Consider the following 15,069-nt stretch of genomic DNA (forward strand, 5'->3'; position numbering starts at 1 on the left):
ATACAGGAAGGGAGAGAGGAAAGAGAGAGACAAACATCAATGTGAGCGAGAAGCATCAATTGGTTGCCTCCCATATGCACCTGGAGCGGGGATCAGTGCTCAGAGCAGGGATTATGTGTCTGGACTGGGGGTCCTATGTGCCCTTTCCTGGACCAGGGATGGATGATACAACCTAGGTATGTGCCCTGACCAAGGATTGAATCCACAACCTTTTAGTTACAGGACAATGCTCCAACCAACTAAGCCACATGGACCAGGGCCCTATGATTTCTGATGATGATAAAATTATATTCTTATCATCATTGCTGAATTGTTTCTTTATGGAATAGTAGTTTTCAGATTAAGTCATTTTGAAAGAAACCTTGGGAGTGCACTTCATAACAGAAATGACTGCAGAGCTGTTCTGTTGGGGGCGGGGAGAGTCTTTTTCTGATGAACCTTGGGGCACCAGAGATCAGTTGATAGGCCCTTGACCCCATGTGCTTGAAAGGCCTCTCCTCCTTGAAGTCACCTCCCAAAGACTGTCCCCTGAAATATGCTTGATTCCTTTAAAAGCCAATTATAAAGCTACTATCAGTGTATTTCTCTGAATAATATAATAAGTTACTTCAGTGACTTTTGGGGTGAATTTGGGACAAAGACCTGCCAGGATGGGACATGGGTGGAGTTTCACTCTACCAGCTTTTTGTGCTTGGGGCAAGTCACTTCACTTCCTGGCCCTGGCTCTATTTGTAAAAGGAAGGTGATTCTGGGTAGTCTCTAAGGTCCAATCCTGCTTTAGTTTCTATAAGTCTAGAAAATAAATTTGCCCCTATTTTATAAAGTAGGAAAATTCCTGTACTGAGTTGTTGCTAAGCAATTTTGGGATACTATTAAAGCCATAACCATTAGGATGCCATATCTGTTTCGTCACAGACTACGGCTATTCTACCAGTAGCAAGAAGTCTCACTTGTTGATTATTTAAACCTCAAGCAAACAAACATGACATTATCAAAGACGGTAGAGCTGTGCTCCCAACTGCTATGTCCATCTGGGATCTGTCATTCATTTTCCTTGACTTTAGAAACTCGTACATCAGGCTTCAAAGACAAGAGAGACAGTGGTGACTTATTAGAATGTTGTCTGGGAAGAGCCTAGGATGGGGACTGTGTTTTCTTTGTTCTTGAGTCCCTGGGGACTAGCACAGTGAAGACACACAGCATAATACTAGTTTGTGACCTGGTTTGGGGCACCTTCTCCAAGACTGTTTTTCTGCTGGAAGGACCACATGACTTTCTGATGAAGGATGCTAGAGAAGCAGGGCCATTTCTCATCTCCACCCCTTACTCCCTCTTTTGGGGTAAACTGCCAACTGCAATTTGGTTGAATCTCAGAGGCTGCCCGTTGAGCAATGGGTGTTCTAAGTGTGGGTGGTCCTGTCAATGGACAGAAAAAGGGAGGGGAGAACACACACAATCATTGTTAACAACTCCCTTGATACATGGAAGTCACGTCAGGGGTGAATGAGAAGTTTCATCTTTATACAGGCAAACATGTGCACAGATCTGAAGGCCACTGTCAACCAGAGCAGGAAACCCTAAAATGCCCCAAAGCAAGGGATCTTAGCTTGGCTGCAAACCAGCCATGTGACTCAGTCACCACATGAAGTTGGCATTACTGAAAGTAACCACAATAGTAAAAACAGTGTCTCAGGGCCTCTTCGAAGGTAGAGAGTTCAGCTCAGTTTTGTTTATTTTTAAACAAGTGCTAAATGTATAGACAAATATATGCGTTTCTTGTCAAATCTCACACTGCCTCTCACATTCCCGGAACCCAGGCAAACTGTACCCCTGGACCTCAGCCTTCTCATGTCTGTAGTGAGACTCACCCACAGAGTCAGCACTTCCAGAAGAAAAGCCTCTGAGATCTGCCTTGCTTTGCGATAGTAACCACTCTACCACCAAATCTCTCTCTCATATATAAAGAGTTTATTGTATTTCTGAAGCTAATATCTAAAAACTGAGGATTAAATGTAAAAATACTCTGTACGCAAGCAGGCTTCAAGAGAAGTTAGAATCCAATTAAAGTTGAGAAAATCTTGGAGTCTGAGGAAATGGCAATGGAAACATTAAGTCAAACAGACACGACAGACACAATGCACAGCAATTCTGGATGCTGCTGTTCCTCACACATGTGACCTGGACTAGGAGTAGACAGTCACCACCACCCTGAGCCCCCAACCCCTAACAGATACAACGCTGAGATAACTGAGGCTCATGCCATCCAAGGATATGACCTGGCTATTCTGCTTTGTTCTGACGGCCATAAAATGGAGAACCCATGACTCAACTTCCAAAGCATAGCACAGTGCTTGTTCCCATTCACTATGCTCTTCAAGTCTGGTTTAACATTCATAAAGTGCCCACTTTTAAGGCTGGGAATTTCCACGTGGTCTCTGAGAGGGCCTCGGGAGAAGTAAAAGCATATTTGAGGTTAGAGCTGAACAACAAGATGTGGTTAGAGAAGAAAACAGAACAACTCTGACACCCACAGCATCCTGAGAACTGTCAGTGTTTGGGGTGTGGCCAGGAAAAGAGGCCTGGCTGACTCCACTGAAACACATCAATGTCACTGCTGTAGTTGTGCCCCCAACTCTCATCCCACTCACGTAACAACATTTTTATCCTTTATCTATTTTCAAAAGGTAACAGACTAGCATAGGTATGTTCAACAAGAAAACAAAATTTTTAAATCAAGAGTAAAAGAATATGCCAACTAAGTGTTGGTTAGGCCATGGGGTATGGGTGGGGGATCTCTGACTACATTTTGAGAAAAGGAGGAAGGCAAATACTGATGCTCAGAAGGGTGGAGGACAGTTTGGGATGGGTCAACTGCACATAAACACAGGGTCTGTGCTTTGGCACTGCGCTGGCATGCACAGGCACCCTGCTGCACCCCTATACGCATACATCAGAGCACCATGGGCCTTCAGCCAATGATGCCACCCACCCAAACCTCCTCCCCTTCCCGTCTTTCAGAGCCCTCCGAAACTCTTTATGGTGACTGTGCTCCGATCAAACAGTAGCAGCTCTCAAGTTTGAATGACTGTTCTGGCTGGGCCTGCTGATCACTTTCTAGACATCACCTCATTCAATCCCCACAGCAACTCCTCTGAGGTGAGCACTGCTGGGCAGCAGGGTTGGTGGTCAGAGCATGGGCTCTGGAGTCGGACTGCCCAGGCTGAGTCTGACACTCAACCAGCCAAGTGACTGGACACCTGCCTTCAAGGGTTTTCCAGAGAAGTCACTGCACAATCCTTGGGAAGTGCTTAGTGCAGAACCTGGCACAGAATAAGCATGCAACAGATATTCATTTTTACTAATATTCCTTTTACCTTTGAGGGTAATGCCTTGGGTCATTTAAGAACTTTGCAGGAGTAACAATTTAGAAGACAAAGATGTTTCTGCAATGAAGCCTTAAAACTAAGCCACTTTTTAAAAGAAAAGATGATGTTCTCTAGAGGCTGCAGAGGGGCATATATATTTTAGGTTATAACTGCTGCTGTGGTTGACTGATCTGATGTGACTATGTCTACAGAGGACAGGAAACATGTCTATCAGCCTGAATGTACAAGGGCTGAGGTCAACCTCATGGCCAGGAGTCACTCAGCAGGACCTATTGCCTGATGACAACAGGGACACTGAAATAAAATAGACAATAAGATCAAATTAAGGCCAGACAGCAGGGGTGCAGCCAGCAGTGCAGAGACACCTGGATTTACGCCCTGAACACCTGAGGAGTTGTCAAACTGCTGTCAGGAGCACGTTAAGTCAGTGCCTGATTGTGACTTCTAAGTGAAGTCTGCAAGGTAACTGAGACATGTAAGGGATTCAAGCAGGATTTTTCTTTAACATGTAGTTAGGTGACTGCAATGCAATCCAGTTTTCACTGGGAAACTGTGTTAGACAACAGTTTCTTAGGATTATTGTCCTAGGCACATTACAACATGCCCCCAAACACTTGGTTCAAAGGATCATAATGTTTTGAGCCATGGGCTGAATGGTCTTAGCTTTCATGCAGAGAGAGGGCCTTGCATGAACTACATAGAAGGAAGGGTGTGATGGGAGTCAGGTTAGACTCTGAAGAGGGAATCAAGTACAAACATTTCCCCTAGCAGTTTGTCAAGTACCGCCCCAGGTGGACCTCTCTCTGAAAGTGGAAGATGAGTGGAAACTGCCTCATCACCAATGGGAATCTTGGCGCCCAAACTCCCAACCATTTACTAATTTACTTGTGTGTTCACTGGGTCATGGGTAACTATCCATGGAAAGCACCTGTCTCCCAGGGCTAGTTCCCCTCACACACTACAGATGAGCCTTGCCATTGTAGCCATTTTTAAGTGCCTTAAAATTGTGACACTCTGATGTACATCATTCTAACAGAACCCAATTGCCTCATCTGAAGATACCTTCCTTCAGGAGCTCTCAGAAAGGCAGGGATTCAATACAACCCCAGCAACTTTAATATTCAATTATGGTAACTTCCCCATGTGCATCATTTTTAATTGAGCCACAGGTAAATTTATGTTGTAGTGGTGCTTACATTTTCAGGCCCCCAAATTTTTCAGGAAGCAGAAATAGTAGCCTACCCTTAACAGATGGCCAACTGCATCTCATGCTTATCTATGTCTTATACAGGTATTGCAAACAGGCACTTTACCTGCAAATGTAATGGCAGTCATTTCACAGAACAGTGGTTTTTAGGTAATAGGATTTCCCTGGAATTACTTGTCATTTGGGGCCCTTAACAGAAGCCTTTAGTCCTTTAAAGTTCATTTCATTTAGGTATATCTTAATGGTTTTTTAAAAATATGAGTTTTAATTGGGTTGTTTGATTTGATTTTCAGACTTATTTCCATAGCTGGTGGTACTACTTTCTCCTCCTATTTGAGATTTAAAGCCAAAGAGAAATGTTGATGACTCCCCTTTAAACACGTTCATATATGCAAATATCTATTCTAGCAATTAGCAGTGCACGATAACCTATGTGTTATGCAAATACACCCCTCTGAAGGTATTCCCCAAGCTACCATCTGTACTGCATGGAACACAGGAGGGAAAGTTATGTAACTCATTTCATTCTTTCTAAAGTCCCCTGCTCTGTCCGGGTCAGTGTTACCATCTCCCTGGGCTTAGTTTTATAAATGGGTGACCATCTTCCTCTCTGCATTTGTTTAGAAGAATTTAGCTCATGTCATTCCAGTTAACTGGGACCAGGAAGTCTAGGATAGGTTAGCACTGGGGGATTGGTGATATAGTATGTCCAAGACACATCTCCTCCAAGAAGTATCTTAGTCTGGAAGCAAATGGAGAAGTCAGGAACAAGACAAAAGGGTGGTCTAGGTGACCTAAGAGTTCTCCACGCTGATGTTTTCCTACACAGGGTGCCATAGCTACATCTTTTGAAGCAATGGTGATTCATAGGGAGACGGCATTTGCTCACACATACCTCCTTCCTGGACTTCTCTTTCCAGGGTCTGGTTGTTAATGAAATCACAAAAGATCTTCTGATTCTGTCATGTTCGTCCTGGGGCAAAGGGACACGGCATCTCTTCTGTTTATGACCTTATTTTTTCCTTAAGGACAATAGGTTCCAATGGTCTTTCTCCCACTTACAAGCTGAGTCCACCTGCCACCTTCTTCTACACAGGCCTGTCTTCCCTGGGGGACAGAATCTCATTTTCTACCATTTAAGATCCTTGGAAAAAAGCAACCTCATTTAGGAAATATGCCAAACCCTGGTAAGATACGGGATGAATGTGTGTCTTTTGAAATCTCAATTGAGCAATGGCCTTTCCTGATAGGACCCATATCTAGCATATTAATATAGGATAAAGAGAAATCAGAAGAAAATGAAACTCAACACTAATAAAAGGACAGAGTCAGTGTGATTAGACTGTGCGGTGGTGAAATGAGTCCCAAAATGGCAGCCATAAGCATTTCAGTCTGAGTTCTGTCCCTAACTAGCTCTGTGGACTTGGGAAAATCATTTAATCTCTCTGGACATCATTTCCTTCTCTTTAAAATGAAGCCTCTCATTGCTGTGAATTCCCTGGGTCTGTGCCTTTACCAATGGGTGGAAAGTCTGGGAAGACTGCTGGATAATTAGGAGGGAGCTGGAAGGAAAAACTAGCACACAGCTGCAGGTGGCCCTCAGGAGGGGTCTGCTCATGAGTCATGGCCCAGGAAAACAGAACGAAATAGGAAGCGGCCTTGCAAATGCTGTGCCTGTGGCAAGGGAAGTGTGTACACTAGGTGCCCTGATTTGTCAGGTCCCTGCTTCACTTGGATGTAGTACAGACACATCTCACTAAAGTTATATGAAATAGCCTAGGTGTTTTTTTGTTTTTGTTTTTTCTCTCTCTAGCTATGCATTTTGAAACTCTGCAGGCTGTTCCTCTTACTTGGAGTTGCAGTTGCAGCTGGGGTGCCAAGCAGCCCAGAGGGAGTGCTTTGTCTGGGAGAAATGGAACACTGGGCCCACTTTCCTTGAACATCCCATGGCTCTTTCCACTCAGAAAGATGTAAATGCCACACAGTTTGTGTGATTGTAAAAATATAAAACACTTCATCTTTTCCATTTGGGGCAATGCAGACCACGGTTATAAAGAGCATATTATAATTGAAAATTGCTCCCTCCTGAAAGAATTACAGGGAAAGAGGGTTGTACTGACTCTATGATTTCTATAAAAAACAAAACAAAACAAAAAAAACAACAACCAGGGCTTCAGAAAGAGTACTTTGATAGGGAACACATTCTCCTCAAAGATGGTTTTAAAATTCCTGTCCTTGTTCCTTACAAGGACTTCTAGAAAATTAGTTTCTGAACTCGATGTTCTCAATATTAGAGAATTAAGTTTCCGGGGCTTCATGAATTCAAGTACAGTGTGTAAAGGAACAGGACCCCTTTCTGAGAAGATACTAGAGGAGAGGTCAAAGGGCCCTGACAGGGAACAAAACTTTTCTTGGCTGCATAGATTCAACAATGGGCAGTTCTTTGCTTATACCTCTGCCTCTAGAGGAATCTGTCTCTATCCAGAAAGAAACTGAGATTTGTATGTATTTGGCTCAAGTGTGTGAGGTCCAATATTAATTGCTTGTCAGTAAATTAGTAAGCAGGTTGCCTATTACTTAATTGATACCTTCTGAGAGTAAGACTGCATTGACTCTAGAAGGGTCTTATGTATGGTAGGTTCAGATCTGTTCCTTGGTTTGTAATACCTGTTTCTGAATTTTTTTTGTGGCTATTGTTATTGACAAGTTAATTGCTAAGACAGCACCTAATTAAGAGACTTATTTGAACATATAAACTATTAGGATTGAAAAAGAGAACCAAGCGTAATCTCCTAATTAGCAAATGTATGCACTTTCAACTACACCAGCCTCACATGTTGCTTGAGTAACGCATAACACAGTGGTCTAAACTTGACTGCAAGTTGGAATCACTTGGGATGTTTAAAAGGTATCGATGTCTGGTTCCCACCATACCCCACAGTCAGATGTATCAGGTTTGGGGTGTGATCTGGGCATCCAGATTGTTAAAAGCTCTCTAGGGGATTGTGATTTACAGCAGAGTATAGGGACCACTATATAACACGCAACTGAAGAGACAGTCTCAACAGCTAAAAACCTTGGATAAAGCTCCAATTCTGAGTTTTTTGTCAGAATTGATAAAACATCCATTGATAAAATGGAATGATAGCTGAGTCTCATATAAAACAAGAAAGGTGAAAGCACAATGTAAAGGGTCAAGACTCATAGGGGTTTCACATTACCTGGGGTGCTCAAATACTGAGTCATGGGCTTCAACCCCAGAGATTCTGATTTAACTGGCCTTGGATTAGGCACAGGCATCAGCGTTTTCGACCTGCATCCCAGATAAATCTACCATTCAGCAAGAGTTGAGAACCACTGTCTTAATTCCAAATGAACTATCACCTTCCCCTTAAAGCCATCTCCAATCCACAGGGCAGAATTCTTCAGGTCTTATCTAACTTTGCACAGATCTAGTGCATTGTATTTGGATTGTCTATCAACTCATCTTGCTCCGCCCTTCCCCCAGGTGCCTTTTGAATACTTCCAGGGGTGGGGTGTGTTTCCTCAATGCCTAAAATGAGGCGGGGACTCATCCTTACTAGTAAGTTAAGGAATTCTCTTGGGGACACTCAATTGCCAAATCAAAAGGACACCTTTGTTTCTTGGTCTTGTTTGATCACTCAGATTTATGCGATGCTGAGGTGACACTCCTTCCTGGCAAAGCTTCTCTAACTCTCAAGGTTCTCTTTATCTCTGACTTCCCATTTCCTTCAGGCAGTTATGCCTTCTAGCCACTCTCCACAAGTCAATGTTATCCAGGCTCCTGCTCTCAGTTCTTTTCTCTCCTGCACCTTCTCATCTCTTCATCTCTTCCCAAGGATGACATTTACGACCTTGTCTTCCAAATGCCTGGTCCACAGGGCCAACCACTCCTGGGGGAATCTCTGCACTGTGGCTTCCCATAGACTAGAGGCCATATAGATTAGTTGATCTCACTGGGCATCTTCAGTACCCAGTAAAATGCCAGGCACAGAATAACCATACAGTAAGTGTTTCTTGAGAAAATAAATTCACCTCCGTATGGATGTGCCTCCACCTTGATTTGTTGCAAACCAGAATCCATTGCCTCCCTACCCAAAATCCAATGTTCACTGCTGAATTCTGTATCCAAGTTGTGGTACTGTCATTCATCTGGTCATCTGCACATGGCTTTTAACTTCCTCTCTGTCCTCCTTTACAGACAACAAAACTCTTAGTCGTGTCTGCCCTGTTTCTTGAACTCTGCCCTGTCGTAGTCCTTGAACTCAATACTGGAATAATACAAACTACATATAGTTCCACTTCTTTGCATCTTGCCCTGGCCTCTCCTCCCACCTGAAATGCCCTCCTCTCTGCTCCCTATTCTCAGCTATTACTCACCCTTCAAATGCCACCCCAAAGTGTTGGGAACCATCCTGCCTGGTTTCAGGGACTGTAGCTTTGCCAATAGGCGAGAGGGCCCCAAGGCTGGAGCTGAGCAAGGAGACCTTGGGAAAATAGGCCACTGAGGAGATAAAACCTGTCCCACTGGCAGAAGTGCAGCCCCTGCCTACCTCACATCACCCTGCTTGGCCCCAGAGGATGGCTGGTTAGTCAATGATGGGTAAGACCCCTTGATAGAAGGGGCAGCCTAAGACAGGCACAGTTGCATAGAGGTCATCAGGGAAGGACGTGGGGGACACAGAGAAGGGGAAAAAGACCCTCACCACTTGGCTTTGATATGGCGAGAGTCCTCATTCTATCTGAAAGAAGTCTCCTTATCTCTTGGCAGCTCTGCCCTGTGCTCGCCTGGCTCAGGCTTGAAACAATGCTAAAGGCATGTATACAGCCCTAAACTCGATCAGGCAGTTCCCAGGGACAATTAGGCCTGGAAAAGGAATGCATTAAATTCTATGAAACTTACTTTGCTAAGAATGTTTTGAGTTAATGAGTACTGATGTTTGGGGTTGAGCATAGAATGTGATCAGTTTCCCAGGTTTCAGGGCTGAGTGGGCGCCAGCCTGACCTGAGGCAAATCTCTTGTGTTCTTTGAATTGTTACCTATGATCTTGATTTGTTTTCTGTAAACATAGCCTTTTGACATCGATTGATGAGCTTTGCATCCCTGCTGTATATCTCTGCGAATATGGTTCTCAATAAAAGCCACTTCAAGAGAAGGGCTCGGGGCATTCTCCACTAGAGGGAATCACCACCCCTTTCCATAGAAGACCGAGAAAAGTGTCTGGGACAATTTATTTCATTTCCTCATCTGTGACGACCTGGAGCATATTCTGCTGGACAGAGTCCACCCTCCACGTCAGCTGGTGCCCAAACATGGACCTTCAGGACCCACAGCACCTCACCAAAGGGCCTATCTTCTTGATGCTCAGTGACCTTAATTAATTTCCCTCTTCTGTACATGTCTATTAGTGTTGGGAAGTGCCCTGTCTGGTTTCAGGAACTGTAACCCCACTGACAGGCTGGAGGGCACCAAGGCTGGAAATAATCAGGGAAGCTTGGAGAAACAGGCTCCTGAGGAGACATAACCTGTCCCCCCTGGCAGGAGCCTAACTCCTGCCTCTGCTTTGCCATGGATGATCAGTGATCCATGACAGGTAAGTTATCTTGAACCGAGGTATACAACCTAAGATGGATGCTGATCGAATACTGGCAGCAGACAAGAAATTGGGGGACACGAAGAAAGGACAAAAAGGCCTGCACCCCTTGGCTCAGCCTGGACATGGCCTCATTCTATCCAAAAGAAATCTCCTTGTCTCTTCGTGGCTCCCTCCCCACCGCCTGGCTTAGGCTCAAAACAATACCGGAGTCAGTCCTAAACCAGATCTGGTGGTTCCCAGGGAAATCAGGCCTAAAAGTAAATTCTTTAAAGTGTGCTTTGTTCTTCCCTCAGAAGCTCTAGCCAGCTCATGCTGGGAAGGAAATGTACATTATTCACAGACCCTGACCCTATACCCTTAGGCACTCTTGTGTTGACTATGCTCTCATGTTTAGTCATCTCTCTTGTTTACTAGCCTCCTCTCGGACCCCTGTAAATTGGTGTGTTCCTGCCATTTGTTTAGTTCAAAACATCACCCATTCTCTGTGAACATTAACATACTGATGTAATGAGATAACCCGTGCATTCCTGTTACCTAGCCCCACTGATAACCCTTTCAATAAAAGCCTTTGAACAAAGGGACTCTGGGCCTTCCCCACTAGAGGGGTGTGCCACGTCCCCTCTCCTGGCAAACAGAGAAGTGCTTGTGATGACTTGTGTTTATTCCCACCATCTGTGACAACCCCGGGATGGGCTCTGCAGGATTCAGAGCCCTGCTCCCATCTCAGCTGGGCCCCGGATGGTAGCTGTCAGACTCTGGGAGCGCTGTGCTCCCTGTGACACACTCTGCCTGCCCTCCCTCCCCCGGTAGTTGCTGCGCAGGCCTGGGACAAGCGGCAACCTGAGCGGCCCTCCCAGAGGTGCACCCCCATCTCGCCACTGTGTTACATATTAGTGCACTTGCCACCCTACGTTATAACTGCTGTCTTCAGTTCCGTTTTATCTACCTGACTTTATATAGTCTCTCTGAGGGAAGTTTCTGGTCTCATTCCTCTCTGTGTCCCAGGTCCTGGGGGACAAAGGTATTTGTTTAATGGAAAAAAACAAAAACACACCCTCCAGCATAATAGGAGCCAAGACCAATAATGGTACACAGAAAAACCTGAACCATGACTCCAGAGAGAATGGAATATATTTAAAATATACCTTTAACGTACTGAGAAATAACAAGCTCAAACAAATTATATAAAAACATTTTAAAAATCACATTTGTAATAACACATATTTGAAAACTCATTATCTATTAATTTCAAAAGCAAAAAGCAGTCGGGCATATTTTTCTAATACAGAGTCAGACCAACAACAAAAGGACGCAGATGGAAACTGTGGAGAGCCCGGGGCCATCCTGGGCTGAGTGGCTGCTGATGAAATGTTACGTGGCAATGCTGACTGACACAACTGCTATTAGAATTCCTATAGGAAGGCTGGATATTGCATGTGGAATACTTTATATCCAGCTCTTTCTCAGGAAAAATTTGGCTTTTGGAAAATATATTTTTTGGCTAATGGTATCTTAATATTTTTTTACAAGAAAATTTAACTTGTGTTTTGAAGAGTTTCTACACAAGCATAGTAGTTATTTTTAATGTACTTTTTTATTTTCTTGGTGGAGAAAGTGGGAAAAGGGAGGGCCAGGAGAAGTGACAAGGGTTAGAATGAAGATGCCTGCATGCTGTACAAGGTGTCAGGAGAACTAGGTGTGCATCCCTCAGAATGTCCTGGTTGGTACGGGAGGCAGTGACAGAGGTATGTGAGAAATGTGTGTTTAAGGGACTCCTGCTCGCTTCCCTGTGATGCTGTTTGGAGCTTTAGGAAAAGTGAGGCCCAGCAGGAAAAGTGAGGCCCAGCAGGTCTTCTCTAACCCTATCAGAGCCTCCCTCCCTGCCCTTTTTTCTTCTCCATCAAATGAACCTTTTTTTTTTTAAATTATTATTTATTTATTTATTTATTTTTAGAGAGAGGGGAAAGGAGGGAGAACCAGAGGGAAACAAACATCAATGTATGGTTGCTTCTCGTGTGCCCATCACTGGGGACCTGGTCTACAATCCAGGCATGTTCCCTGACTGGGAATCAAACCAGCAAACTTTTGGTTCTCAGGCCAGTGCTCATTCCACTGAACCAAACCAGCCAGGGCTCCATCAAATGGATCTTAACCAGAATTTCCTCATCTCCCAACTTGGCATGCACTGCTTGGTCCAGAAAAATCTCAGGCTGCCAGATTACCAAGGCTGGTTTCCAAACTGTGCCCGGCGAGTATGCACACCTTCCAGGCTGAGTCTGACATTAAGGGGGCAATTTAGAATCTCATTTGTCATTGAGAGCTCTGTAGAAGATCTTTGAATATACCTGTGCCCAAATTATTTTCATGAAAAATACAGATCCCATAATAAAGCTCTGCCAAAATGTGTGCACCTGCTGAACTTGTGTGGCCTATAGTTTGGGACGGTGTTCTTTTGGAACATCCAGTGTTGCTGATACTCTTACCCTCAAAGGAATCCTTCATTCAAAGCCAGTGTAGGGACTCACACCATGAATACACTTGGGCACCAGGAAAACCATCTTAAATGGGATTTTAGTGGCAATGAGGCTTTGGTGTCAATCGAGATGAGGGTTTATAAACTTTTGTTGTTGTTGGACACCTCAACTCTTTCTTCAAAGGAAAACCTGCGCAGGAAGGCAGGGGCCTCAAACAAGTCTCACCTGCCACTTACCTCTCCCACCAGGAAGTGGCACGGTGACAATGTGAATGGTCACCTTGCTGTCAGTGAGAGGGTGCTGGATGGCTGGACAAGCCAGATTCCAGGAAATAAGTGCTTCTTTCTAGGAAATTAGTGCAAAAGCTAGATATGCCAAAATCTAAATTTCATATGGAATTATTTTACATAGCAGCAGGATTTCTTATCTAGTACCATCATTTATAGTAATACATTTTTTCTATTAAAGGAAAAAACTTATGCCTTTTTCAGAAATCAAGGTGATTTCAACCAAGGAAAATTAGAGAGGTGATGGGTATTCTAGAGACGACATTGACTCCTGGATAGTGAAATCCATCAGTCCTGGTTCATTGCTGGTTCCTGGGTAACAGGAAGTGGCTGCTGCCTGCTTCCAGGAATGATTCATAGTCCTGTGATAACAGGTACTTCTTTCTATCTTTCCCTATTACTGAAAAATAAAGTCATTAATTTTTTTAAAAAGAATAAACATGATAGCCAATGATTTTGTTACCTTATTTATACTCTAACTTATTAAGAAAGAAAACCACCTCTTTGTTATTTCTCACTGCATCGTTATTTCCAATACTAGGGTATCTTATATAAAATCCAGGCTTTTCATTGCGTAAACACATATTTCTCATTCCTCAGTGCTTTTCAGGACTCTCTAGCCAAGAAACAAGAGATGGGTGCTTCAGATTTTCAAAGGATTTTATCAACACAAAAAAGGACAAGATCAAATATTGACTGAAGGAAGACCCATTTGGCTGTCCTTGTCCCCTAAACATGCAGCAGGTACAAAGATGGGGCAGTTAATGTGGGCCATGAGCAGCTGGTCACACTGGTATGTGAGTGCTCCAGGTGTGAGTGAGTGATGTCCCATCTTTATTTCCCAGCCTTCTTTAATTGCTTGGTGACCTGGTGGGAACAGTGACGGTCAATTTCCTTCTCTATAAAGGAACAAATGAAACACTCTCTTGGAACTGCTTATTTGAAAAACAACATGTGTACAAAGGCTTCTGTACTCCCAGAAATAAAACATCAAAAATTATCATTTGGTTATGTGACATCCTGCATGTAAAACTATGCCATGTATTTAGTAAAGCCTTGAACCTACCTTTCATATAGCCTTATAGGGCAGCTCTCTGAACTGATCCAGTACCCTGGTTAATTTTTGCTGCTGATACTCATAAATTATTGGCTGCATCCTCTGCTCCATCCTGCCATTTCACATTGCTGGGCCAATCTTTCCTTCATCCGTTTGTGGTATCATTTAGATTTTACTCTAACTTAAGATTTTTCCTGGGAAGTGGCTGATGGTTTTGGCCACTGTGGCAACTAGAAAGAGAAGTTAATTTCTGGGCCCAGGAGTGGGCATGCATCTGTACTACCTCAACAGTCTTCAAACGTCCAACACATCTACTTACCATAAAGCTTTCAACTCCTAAAGATACAGGGTGATGCAGGAAGTCACTGACCCCTGTACTGGAAAAAGTGAGACTTCTCATTTTGTTACTTACTAGCTCTATAGACCTGAGTAAATTAGCCCTTTCAGGCCTCCACTTCTGAATGGAAATTGAGAATGAATAACATATATCCCTTCAACTTTAAAGGATTATTGGGGAATTGAATAAGATAATGTAGACAAAAATATTCTGCAAATTTTAAAGCACAGAATAAATATGAGGGACTATGATGGCATAGACTCAGAGACTTGTATCCAGTAGGATTGCAGAGACTTGTATCCAGTAGGATTGCACTAGATGGGAACTGAATGGAAGGGATACCAAATAACCACTAATTCCTGGCAACCTAACATGTAGCCCAGAGATGATTTTGACACAGGGATGAAAACAATGAACTTCATCATCTGGTTATATGTTTCCAAGGTGTCAGTGCAAATGACAAAACATATTTTACTCTAGTAGACAGTATCCTTCGGGTGTCCCCTGAGCCCATTGGAAAGGCAGGCAACAGGCCAATCCCCATTAACCACCTGGAGAAGAGAGATGACCAGGTAAGGGAGCAGGAAGCTATAATCCCCTTTCTGTCCTTCTCCTGCTCCTTCCCCCACAGCCTGCCACCTGCCCTGCCTGCCTCCTCAGCACTCTGGGGACAGAGCCCATGCTGCTCTGCTCTCGTGTGTCA

The 15,069-nt window shown here is 43.8% G+C and overlaps 1 protein-coding gene across 1 annotated transcript in view; it reads right to left on the reverse strand.

The window, feature by feature from the left end:
- Positions 1 to 15,069, reverse strand: part of AFF3 (ALF transcription elongation factor 3) — a 539,761-nt gene that overhangs the window by 123,350 nt on the left and 401,342 nt on the right. The gene's annotated exons all lie outside the window — the stretch shown is intronic.

Source organism: Pteronotus mesoamericanus, unplaced genomic scaffold, assembly GCF_021234165.1.
Source record: "Pteronotus mesoamericanus isolate MK-2021 breed Mesoamerican mustached bat unplaced genomic scaffold, CSHL_Meso_final contig_121, whole genome shotgun sequence".
Classification (NCBI taxonomy): domain Eukaryota; kingdom Metazoa; phylum Chordata; class Mammalia; order Chiroptera; family Mormoopidae; genus Pteronotus; species Pteronotus mesoamericanus.